This window comes from Lissotriton vulgaris, chromosome 9 (assembly GCF_964263255.1).
Source record: "Lissotriton vulgaris chromosome 9, aLisVul1.2, whole genome shotgun sequence".
Classification (NCBI taxonomy): domain Eukaryota; kingdom Metazoa; phylum Chordata; class Amphibia; order Caudata; family Salamandridae; genus Lissotriton; species Lissotriton vulgaris.
The window spans coordinates 639,333,214-639,342,499 of record NC_141697.1 but is presented as its reverse complement, the minus strand read 5'-3'; positions in this window follow the sequence as shown (position 1 = coordinate 639,342,499).

Sequence of the window (9,286 nt, the reverse complement as noted above, 5' to 3'; positions counted from 1 at the left end):
GCACAACCGCTTGTGATATAAACAAAGGCAATCAACCACTCACTGCACTGTTTCTGCAAATACCCACCAATCAAAGTGCGACACAACTATATAATGTCACTATTTACCACAAAACACAGTGCAACCACTTACGACAATCAGCCAATCACACTGTGACGATCAATCAATTGCAGCGTGACTTGCTATGATGCAATTCTGAAGATATTGCAGAATCACAAAGTAATTAAGCAACAAACAATTATTGTCAGCCTAACTGAAATATAAGTGAGGACAAATAAACGTACTCAACGAGGGAATTGTACCTCCCGGCATTGGCAATCACACAAAGCATGTTTCCGACCAGTGGAGTCTCAAACTTGAAGCAGCACGTTCATTCCTGTGCACCAAGAATAAACAAACGCCAATCTAGGTTAGAAAGCATTCAACCTACCATTTAGTAGTTCAGGAAAATCCCTATCTTGCTGTGTATGTGGTGCATTGCAATACACAATCCAGTTTTCAGACAAGTGCAATAAAAATGAATATCTCTTGAGATCTTGGAATTCGAGAAATCACTGTACCAATCAACAAAATGATAATTCAACAAGATTCTCGATATTTCAACATTCTACGAGACATGTATTCAGTGAAATTTCATCAAAAATGACAATAGCACCCAAGTACATCATCACAAATTTAGCCTAAGAAATACCACAAAATTATGAAACTCACAAGAACTAAGGGCCACATGTATCATTATCACAAGTAGCGATTACCTAATTGCGATTTTCTCCGAATTGCATTTACGTAATTGCTAATCCTAATGTATGAAACTGTTTTCAGTTTCACTAGCGATTTTTAATGGGTCACAAATAGACCTACCTTATGCAAATTAATGAGGTTGGTTGCAACTTGCGAGCCATAATCTACGCCATCACAGGGATGGTGGCCTGCTGAGGTCAGCAGACCACCATGTCTGTGATTGCTTTTAAATAAAGCAGTCTTTTTTGTTTTTAAATATGGCCCGTTTTCCTTAAAGGAAAATGGGGTGCACTTAAAGAGACAATATGAAACTTTGCAGTTTCATTTTTTAATAGTACACAGGGGTCTGTGGGACCACTGCATGCTCTTAAAAATGCTTTTACAATCATTCACAAAGGGGAAGGGGTTCTTTGGGGACCCCTTCCCTTTTGAAAATTGCCTACCACCTACTTGAAATAGGTGGCAATATGCAAATGTTTTGCGACCACATTCATAGTTACAAAACATTCATGCATACCGTTAGGATTCGGTATTTGGAAGGGATGCCCTAAACACACCCCTTTCAAATATCGAATCACAAACCCAATGTGTGATTCGGTAACAAGTTTTTGAATCACAAATTAGGGTTTGCTGCATCTAAAAAGCATTTTTTTGTTCGCAAACTGGCCGATTCGGCGAATTGGCCCATTTGCGAAGGCAATAATGCTTGATGCATGTGCCCCATAGACTCTTAATAACCAACAAATCAGAACCACATCGCCAAAAGGTTTGCACGCACTATAATTCATGACATCACACAAATCTGCATGCAATCAACCTCAAGACCACAATACACAGGGACAAGCCAAAATCCATCACAATGTATCCACCCTATTGTTTCTCACTTTCCCTTGCTCATGAACATCTCAGGAACAATGGAGCAGTGTAAGCAATCCAATCTGGATAAGAGTATAAACAGAAACTCAGGAAGGGGGTAAATGTATCTCTAGATGTTATCTACTCTGTCTTCTGATTTGTTATCTGCAGTTCCCGCATTCTTCAGCACAACTTGATTCTATCTTATCGGAGATGGTGTTAACTTCGACAATATATGAGGCAATATGTCTCTACAAATAACAGTTTAGCAGTAGATATGTCAGACATAGTAAATGAAATATGTCATAATACAGGCAGACTCGAGTAGAGTAAGTTTCGAAACCACGATCGCTTATTGGATAATTAAAGTGCAATACAGAAAGCAAAAATAATAATTAGCCAAAATGCATGATAATATATGTGGGATAAATATAGGGAATTACCCTTGGCCTCAATCAATGAAGCAACAGTCTGACCTGATATGAAGTTAGACAGACTAATGTAGATCTGTTCTCAAAGAGTCGTGGCAAACCAGACTGCCTCACCTTTAGATTCATGGCTTTTTATAATAATTAACCTCTTCGCTGCAGCGGCTATTCCGCCGCAGTGCTAAGGGGGAGGCGGGGCCGCGCTGCGGTCCCGTTCTCAAGACGGAACCGCTCCGTCACGGCCCGCGGGTGAACTGTGCTTGTGACGGAACGGTTCCGTCACGGCCCGCCCTCTCTTCAGAACGTCCAGCGCAGGCGCGGATTTCGCGCCGCACAGGCGCGGCGAGCGGGCCGTGACAAAACCGTTCCGTCACCAGCACAGCCCACCCGAGGCTCGTGACGGAACGGTTCCGTCACGAGCATGGGAGGGGTTAAATTGACAATTGAAACTAATGTAAACTTCACAGACAGCAAAAGGTGAACAAAGGTAGGAAAGGTTTAACAGTTCACAATACACAGTTATACAATGTAATCTAATACCACTACCGTAGTACTATCCCCTAAATGAATATTAATAGTTTCTACTCTGAGCTGCTGTAATAAGATGTATCAAGACAAATGTAATCCATAAAACAATGACAGTTTCATATTACGAATCGTTTTACAGTGACAGACAAGAAAAGCCATCAATCTGGTACATAAAAAGTAAGACTTGCACTCCAGAGTTTTTTGTGAACAGCATCTCAATGCAGATCATTTTTTCAATTGTATATTTTGCTACGTATGGTGAGCAAAGAAATAAAAACACACATCATGGCTGCATCAGGATTCGAGATGGAGGTTAGGCCTCAATCAGCATAGCTTAGGCAAGCACAGAGAAATGCAGTTTTGCAAAGTGCAGTGTTTTCGTTTTAGTGTGAAGATGTTCATGCTAGATCTACATTTTAAAATACATGTAAATCCTCCTCATGACTAGCCAGATCTAATACCTAATTATGCTTTTCATTCACTCTTTGTAAACAAATAGTTTTAATCCCATCTGATTCAGTAGACATAAGCATTAGGAACAATGCATATTTTTTTTATTTGTACTATACTGCAGGAATATCTTGTTATCAGTGGCTCTTCTCGCTGCTTCAATATAGGTCAGGCATTCCTGTCAGCCTTGTCTTGACAATAATGGTACAGAATGCCAAACTGAATCTATTGGGAGCAGTGGTGACATGATTCTCAGCTCCCGGCTTCAGATTGTGTTCACTGTTTACTACATAACGCTATCACAGCTAGTGAAGATTCCAGTGCATTATGAACTGCATCTTGAAGCATTATAAATATGAACTAGACTACTATACACACCAGGTCGCTTAGGTATGATAACCCTTGTTGATAAGGGCACCAAGAAAACACCCCACCGTAACAAGACTTCGATCCACACCAGTCCACTTAGGTATGTTAATGTTAATGTTATATGAACTTGTAACGCGCACGGCTGCCCCAGCCAAGGGGCGTCCTGGCGCTAGCTGCATGAAGTTGCACAGGCAGGGGGTGTTTGTGTTGTCATAGTAGGGAAATTGCACACTAACAGAAAAGGTGAGTTTTTAGGGCTTTCCTGAAGGGTAGTAGATCTTCTATTCCTCAGATTTGAATAGGAAGTTCATTCCAGAGTTTTGCAGCAAGGTATCTAAATGACCGGCCGCCCACTCTTGCTAATTTGAAGCGGGGCACTAAGGCCAAGTTCTGTCCCTCTGAACGCAGCATGCGTCAGGGAACATAGGATGTCAGAAGTGGACATAGCATGGGGGGAGGCAGTTTTGAGGATTTTAAATGCGAGGCAAAGGGTTTTATAGTGGATCCTTTTTTCCACGGGGAGCCAGTGGAGTTTCGTGAGGACAGTGGACACTGACTTATGACGCAGGAGACCAGTCAGCGCTCTGGCGGCGGCGGTCTGGACTCGCTGGAGTCTAGATTTCTCTGCTATGTTTGCCCCTAACAAGAGGGAGCTGGCGTAGTCCAGCCTTGACAGGATTGCTGACTGCACCACTAGTTTGTCGGGTTTGGCGGTTGAAATTTTTTAAAATCGGTCTAAGATTGCGTCAAATACCAAAACAGGTAGCCGCCACTTTTTTGGTATGGTGAGAAAAGTCCAGGTCAGCGTCCACCCAGACTCCCAGGTTTCTTACATGACTTTGCACTCAGGTGGTTGGCCGAGAGTCTCTGGCCACCAGCTGTTCCCCCAGGCAGTTGTTTCTTTACCCACTAGTAACACCTCCGTTTTGCCGGCGTTTAGTTAGAGATAGTTCGCCGTCATCCAGCTGGTGATGTCAATAAGCGTCTGTTTGAAATTTTGTGCACTGAGACCGCTTTCATTGTCCAGTGCCACCACCAGCTGGGTGTCGTCGGCGTAAGTCACGAGTGAAAGTCCATGTCTCCTGGCTACTTCTGCCAGGGGTTGGACATAGACATTGAACAGGGTAGGGCTCAAAGCTGACCCCTGGGGCACACCCTGCTCAATAGGTTACTCTTTACAGAGAAAAGGGGGTGTGGAAACTCTGAAGGATCTGCCTGTTAGGAAAGCTTTAAACCAATTGAGAGCCTGCCCTGTAATCCCTATCTCCTCCAGCCTCAACAGCAAAATCTTGTGTGACACTGTATCGAAGGCAGCACTGAGATCTAAAAGAATCAGTGCTGCCGTCCCTCCAGAATCTAATATGGTACGGAGATGTTCTGTCACACTTAAGAGAGCTGTCTCGGTGCTATGGCCAGCGCGGAAACCATGTTGGGACCTGTCCAGAATGGAATTGGACGTCAGAGAGTTGGTCAAGATGGTATTAACATGGGCTTCCGCTACTTTTTCTGGCCAGGGGAGGAGTAATTTAGGTCAAAAGTTTTCGGGTAGGGTAGGGTCTAGCGTGGGTGTTTTTATGATGGAACTCACCCAGGCTTGCTTCCATCTTGTGGGTATAATGGCCGTGGAGAAGGACAGGTTTACCATGTCTCTAAGAGGGCCCATGACCGTCCAATCTGACTCTCTAAATTGTTCGGGCTTCAGGGGGTCTGCAGGTGAACCCGACTTGATTTTATAGCAGAGTTTAAGGAAATCTTCTTGGCTGAGTGCTGAGATATCGGAAAGATTGGGCCTATTCGGGTCGGCTAAAGAAGCAAGGTGAGGAGTCGCTGGAAAGGTACTATAGATTTTCTTAATTTTGTCGATAAAGAAAGACACCATGTTATTACAAAATGCGGAAGATGCACTGGAGTTGTTTATCGATTTCTTGGCACTGAGCTCTTTTAGTATTCTAAAAATGGTTTTAGAAGCATTGTCACTATTCTTAATCTCAGTGGTGTAATACTCTGCTCGAGTCCTGCAAATATTGCAGTGGTAGTTTTTTTGTAATTGGACATAGAGGGCCTTGAGTGTCGGATCATAGTCTCTCCTCCATCTTCGTTCGGCTTTTTTACACTCTTTTTTTTGCAAGGAGAGCACTACGTTGAACAAAGGGCTAGATTCACGGGAGCGCACCTTGATCCATTTAGCTGGTATCAGGGTGTCTAAGGCTTTACTGATCCACTCGCAAAACTGGTCATAGTTTCGGTCAGGGTCCTCGCTGGGTTGAGGGGGGTTCTTTGTGAGGAGTGCCTGGAAGTCTTCAAGACGAAGCTTCCTCCATGGTCTTTTCAGGACTTGCTGGACGGGTTTTAAGTTGGAGTCAGTACTGAGAGGTATGGTCATACTCACCAAACAGTGGTCAGACCAGACCATGGGGATAGGGGGTTCAACACTAACATTGCTCAAATTCGAGAAGATGGGATCTAAGAGATGCCCACTGCTGTGTGTAGGACCACTCACAAGTTTGCAGAGCTGAAGGGCAGCGAGATCGGCTAGCAAGGTATTGATCTTAGTGTGAGAAGTAAGATCAAAGTGAATGTTCAAGTCTCCTATGATGGTGAAGTTCGTGGTTTCGGTGATCAGAGAACAGATATGCTCTAGGAGCGAGGTTATGAAGCTCATGCTTGCTCCCGGGGGCCTATATATCAAAAGACCCACGAGGCTAAGTTGAGAATTAATCTTAATATTGAAGCGTGCACATTCACTATCCTTGATTTCTAATCTTGATAGATGGCAGGTAAAATAGGATTTAACCATTATTGCTATCCCCCCTCCCCTAGAGTGCCTATTCAGCGTATACGCAGTATACCCCATAGGGGTGGCTAGGTTGATGACTGAGTTCATATCGTCTTGAAGCCAAGTCTCTGTCAGAAATAGAATATCTAGGGAGTAGTTGGAAAGCAACTCATGAATTTCCGAGTAGTGTTTCTGCATAGATCTGACATTCAGCTGGCCCACTCTGATTTGTTGGGATTTAACTTTATTAAGGGACGGTAGTAGGGAGTGAATCGTCAGGGCGAAGCCACAAGGGCATATAGGATGACTTCTCCTACGTGAGGGGTTATGTTTGACACATTCGCTATCCGAACCTTTTAGAGATAGTATATATTGCCTAGAATAAGGTATCACATCCTCCCTTGTGTCGCCATGGTTCCTGGCGAGAGGCGACGTGCTGGCGCGGACGGGCGCAGACGGGCAGGACTCTGGCATGACTCCGGCGCAGGTCCGGCGCGTCAGCTGCTCGCGTCAACTCTTGTTGACAAGGACAACAAGAAAACACCCCAAGAAAACACCCGACCATAACAAGACTATAATCCACACCAGGCCACTAAGGTATGACATTTAACTCTTGTTGACAAGGACAACAAAAAAACAACCCACTGTAACACTAAGGTTGATGGAAAATAGAACTCAGGGCACATGCACAAAAGCCTTACATGCACACACACACACACACACACACCCACACACACACTCACACACACACACACACACGCTCACGCATACATGCATTAGGCTCCATCACATTAAGAGCTGCCTCTATCTACCCAATAAGATATGTCTAATGAATAAACATGTGGATCATTTCCTCTTGGTCTACTTCAATTCTTAAACATTTAGAACTGTGATTATGAGGCTATCTTGTGGAAGTTCCAGCATATGGCAGTGTCATTATCACTTAAAAATGAATGAATATATAGTGATCAGTTTATGTAAGAGCTATGGGAAATTTAGTAGAACAAAGTGTTGTACAAGCAGAAATTGCTCTGTAAGGTGCCTCTACAACGCATGAAATGAGGTCGGCTAATTAATCCGAGGCAAATTGATGCTGGGTGGGGATGGGGATGAGGAAGGGGGGAAATTAAAGAGATGGGGTTTTTAGGGTAAGAGGGAGCAAAGAGAGTGAGAGAAAGAGAAAATAGTCCCTCGCAAGATGAGGAAAACTTTCCCATTCAGCAGCTGCCATTTATGCTCTTTTAAATCAGCACCAAGTCTTTGCTGTTTCAGACTACAGTTGGCTAAGGTAGAAGTCCATTGAGTGAGACACAAATGCAGCCTGCAGTACCTTAAGTCGCAACTAGAGCGCCCTGGAGTAGGTCACAAATTCGTGATTTTGATGTATGCATTACATGAAGCTGTTTCTTGACGTCTCTGAAGACAGACACAAGACCAGGCTGCAGTACATTAAACCCTTTTCAGTGGTCCCTGTAGTCAAAAACAAATACAGGGTGCAGCATTTTAGGCCATTACTAGAGGTCCTTGGAGTCAGACACAGTTACAGGCCACAGTTACTAAAAACTGTTATTAGAGGTCCCTGAAAATGAGCTCCTTTCAAAGCTCAGCAAATCTTTTCCCATGGCAAGGGGGGCATTTTTACTTTTTACTGCCCCTCACTGCCAAGGTATTATTCGTGGTGAGGGACAGTAAAGAATGGCCATATGTCCGCCCATCTGAATTGGGTGGGCCCGCATATAGTAGTCTCTGTTGTTGCCAAAATATGCTCTGCCGGCAAAAATATTTGACGGGCGAACCATTATATTGGCGATAAGGATACTCTATGAAAGTCATGATGGAGTATGTTTACTGCCAACATATAAAACGGGCTGATAATCTTTTCTCTCCAAACTCAGTAGAAACATAAACGCCAGCCTTAAAGGACAACATGAATATTTAAATAACCGCTCTGAGAGAACATGGTCTCGAAATACAAATGAAGTAGCGGTCGGCTGCAATTAAAACATTTAGGTCCATTCTCTACATCAACAATAAGCCAAATTAGGCCAAGCATGGCCCATTAAATGAAATGAGAGGAACATAAAAACCTTTCAGTTCTGCAGTCAAAGGAAGAAAAATTGTCACTTTGTAATGCGGTGTAAAGTGATACTCAAATGCATATCTATGACAAAGACAACATTAGGGACCAAATATCCAATGTCATGTTAATTTAAATCAAACACAAGGAGATGATGGACAGAGCGCTGAAACTTTTCAGACACTCACCCCCAGTCACAGATCTGGGTTGAATCCGTCATTTTTCTCTAGCTCACTTCACCACCTCAGTTCTATATGCAAATCAGTTCAGTCTTGACCCTGTGCCCCCTGGGAACAGTCCAGCCTGAACTGCCAAGCCAGGTCTTCCCTGAACTGAAAACAAGCATCCTGGGACCCCTTTCGAGGTAACATTAGCTGTGTCTGAACTGGGGTGACGAAGTGAGCTAAGAACGATGATGGATTCAACCCAGATCTGTGACTGGCAGTGAGTGTCTCAAAAGTTTCAGCGCTCCGTCCATTATCTCCTTGTGTTTGCTATGTTCATTTAAATAACAGTTATTTAGCATATTATATGTGCTTTGAAACTACATCTACTTGGAGTATAGTGGAGAACTGGGTATCTGTTGGCTGCTAACAGCCCTTTCTCTGGAGAGAAGAACTGTGGCTGTTGGGATATGTCATATAAAATGCCATGGAACATAGAACTAGGTCAAGCTCATTTATTATGCTACATCCCAGCACTCCCCTGCTCTTCCCTAATATGCACTTACTTTTCAGCTAATGTTTTGCATATGTAAGGACATGGCGGAAGCAGCATGTGGAAAAGGAATGCCAGTTGTGGCTTAAGGATACCGTGCACTGGCATTTTTTTCTTTTTATGTCTCGCCTGAGACAACGTGCATGCCTCATCTCCTTTTAACTCTACCCACCCCTGAACCCTCAAATCACCCTCACCTCCCTTTACCTGCATCCTCCCCTGAACCCTCAACTCACCAACACCTCCCTTTACTTCTACACACCGAGCTCTCAATTCACTGTCACCTACCTTTACATCTACCCACCACGCACGCAGCCTTCAAGTCACCATCACCTCCCTTTACCT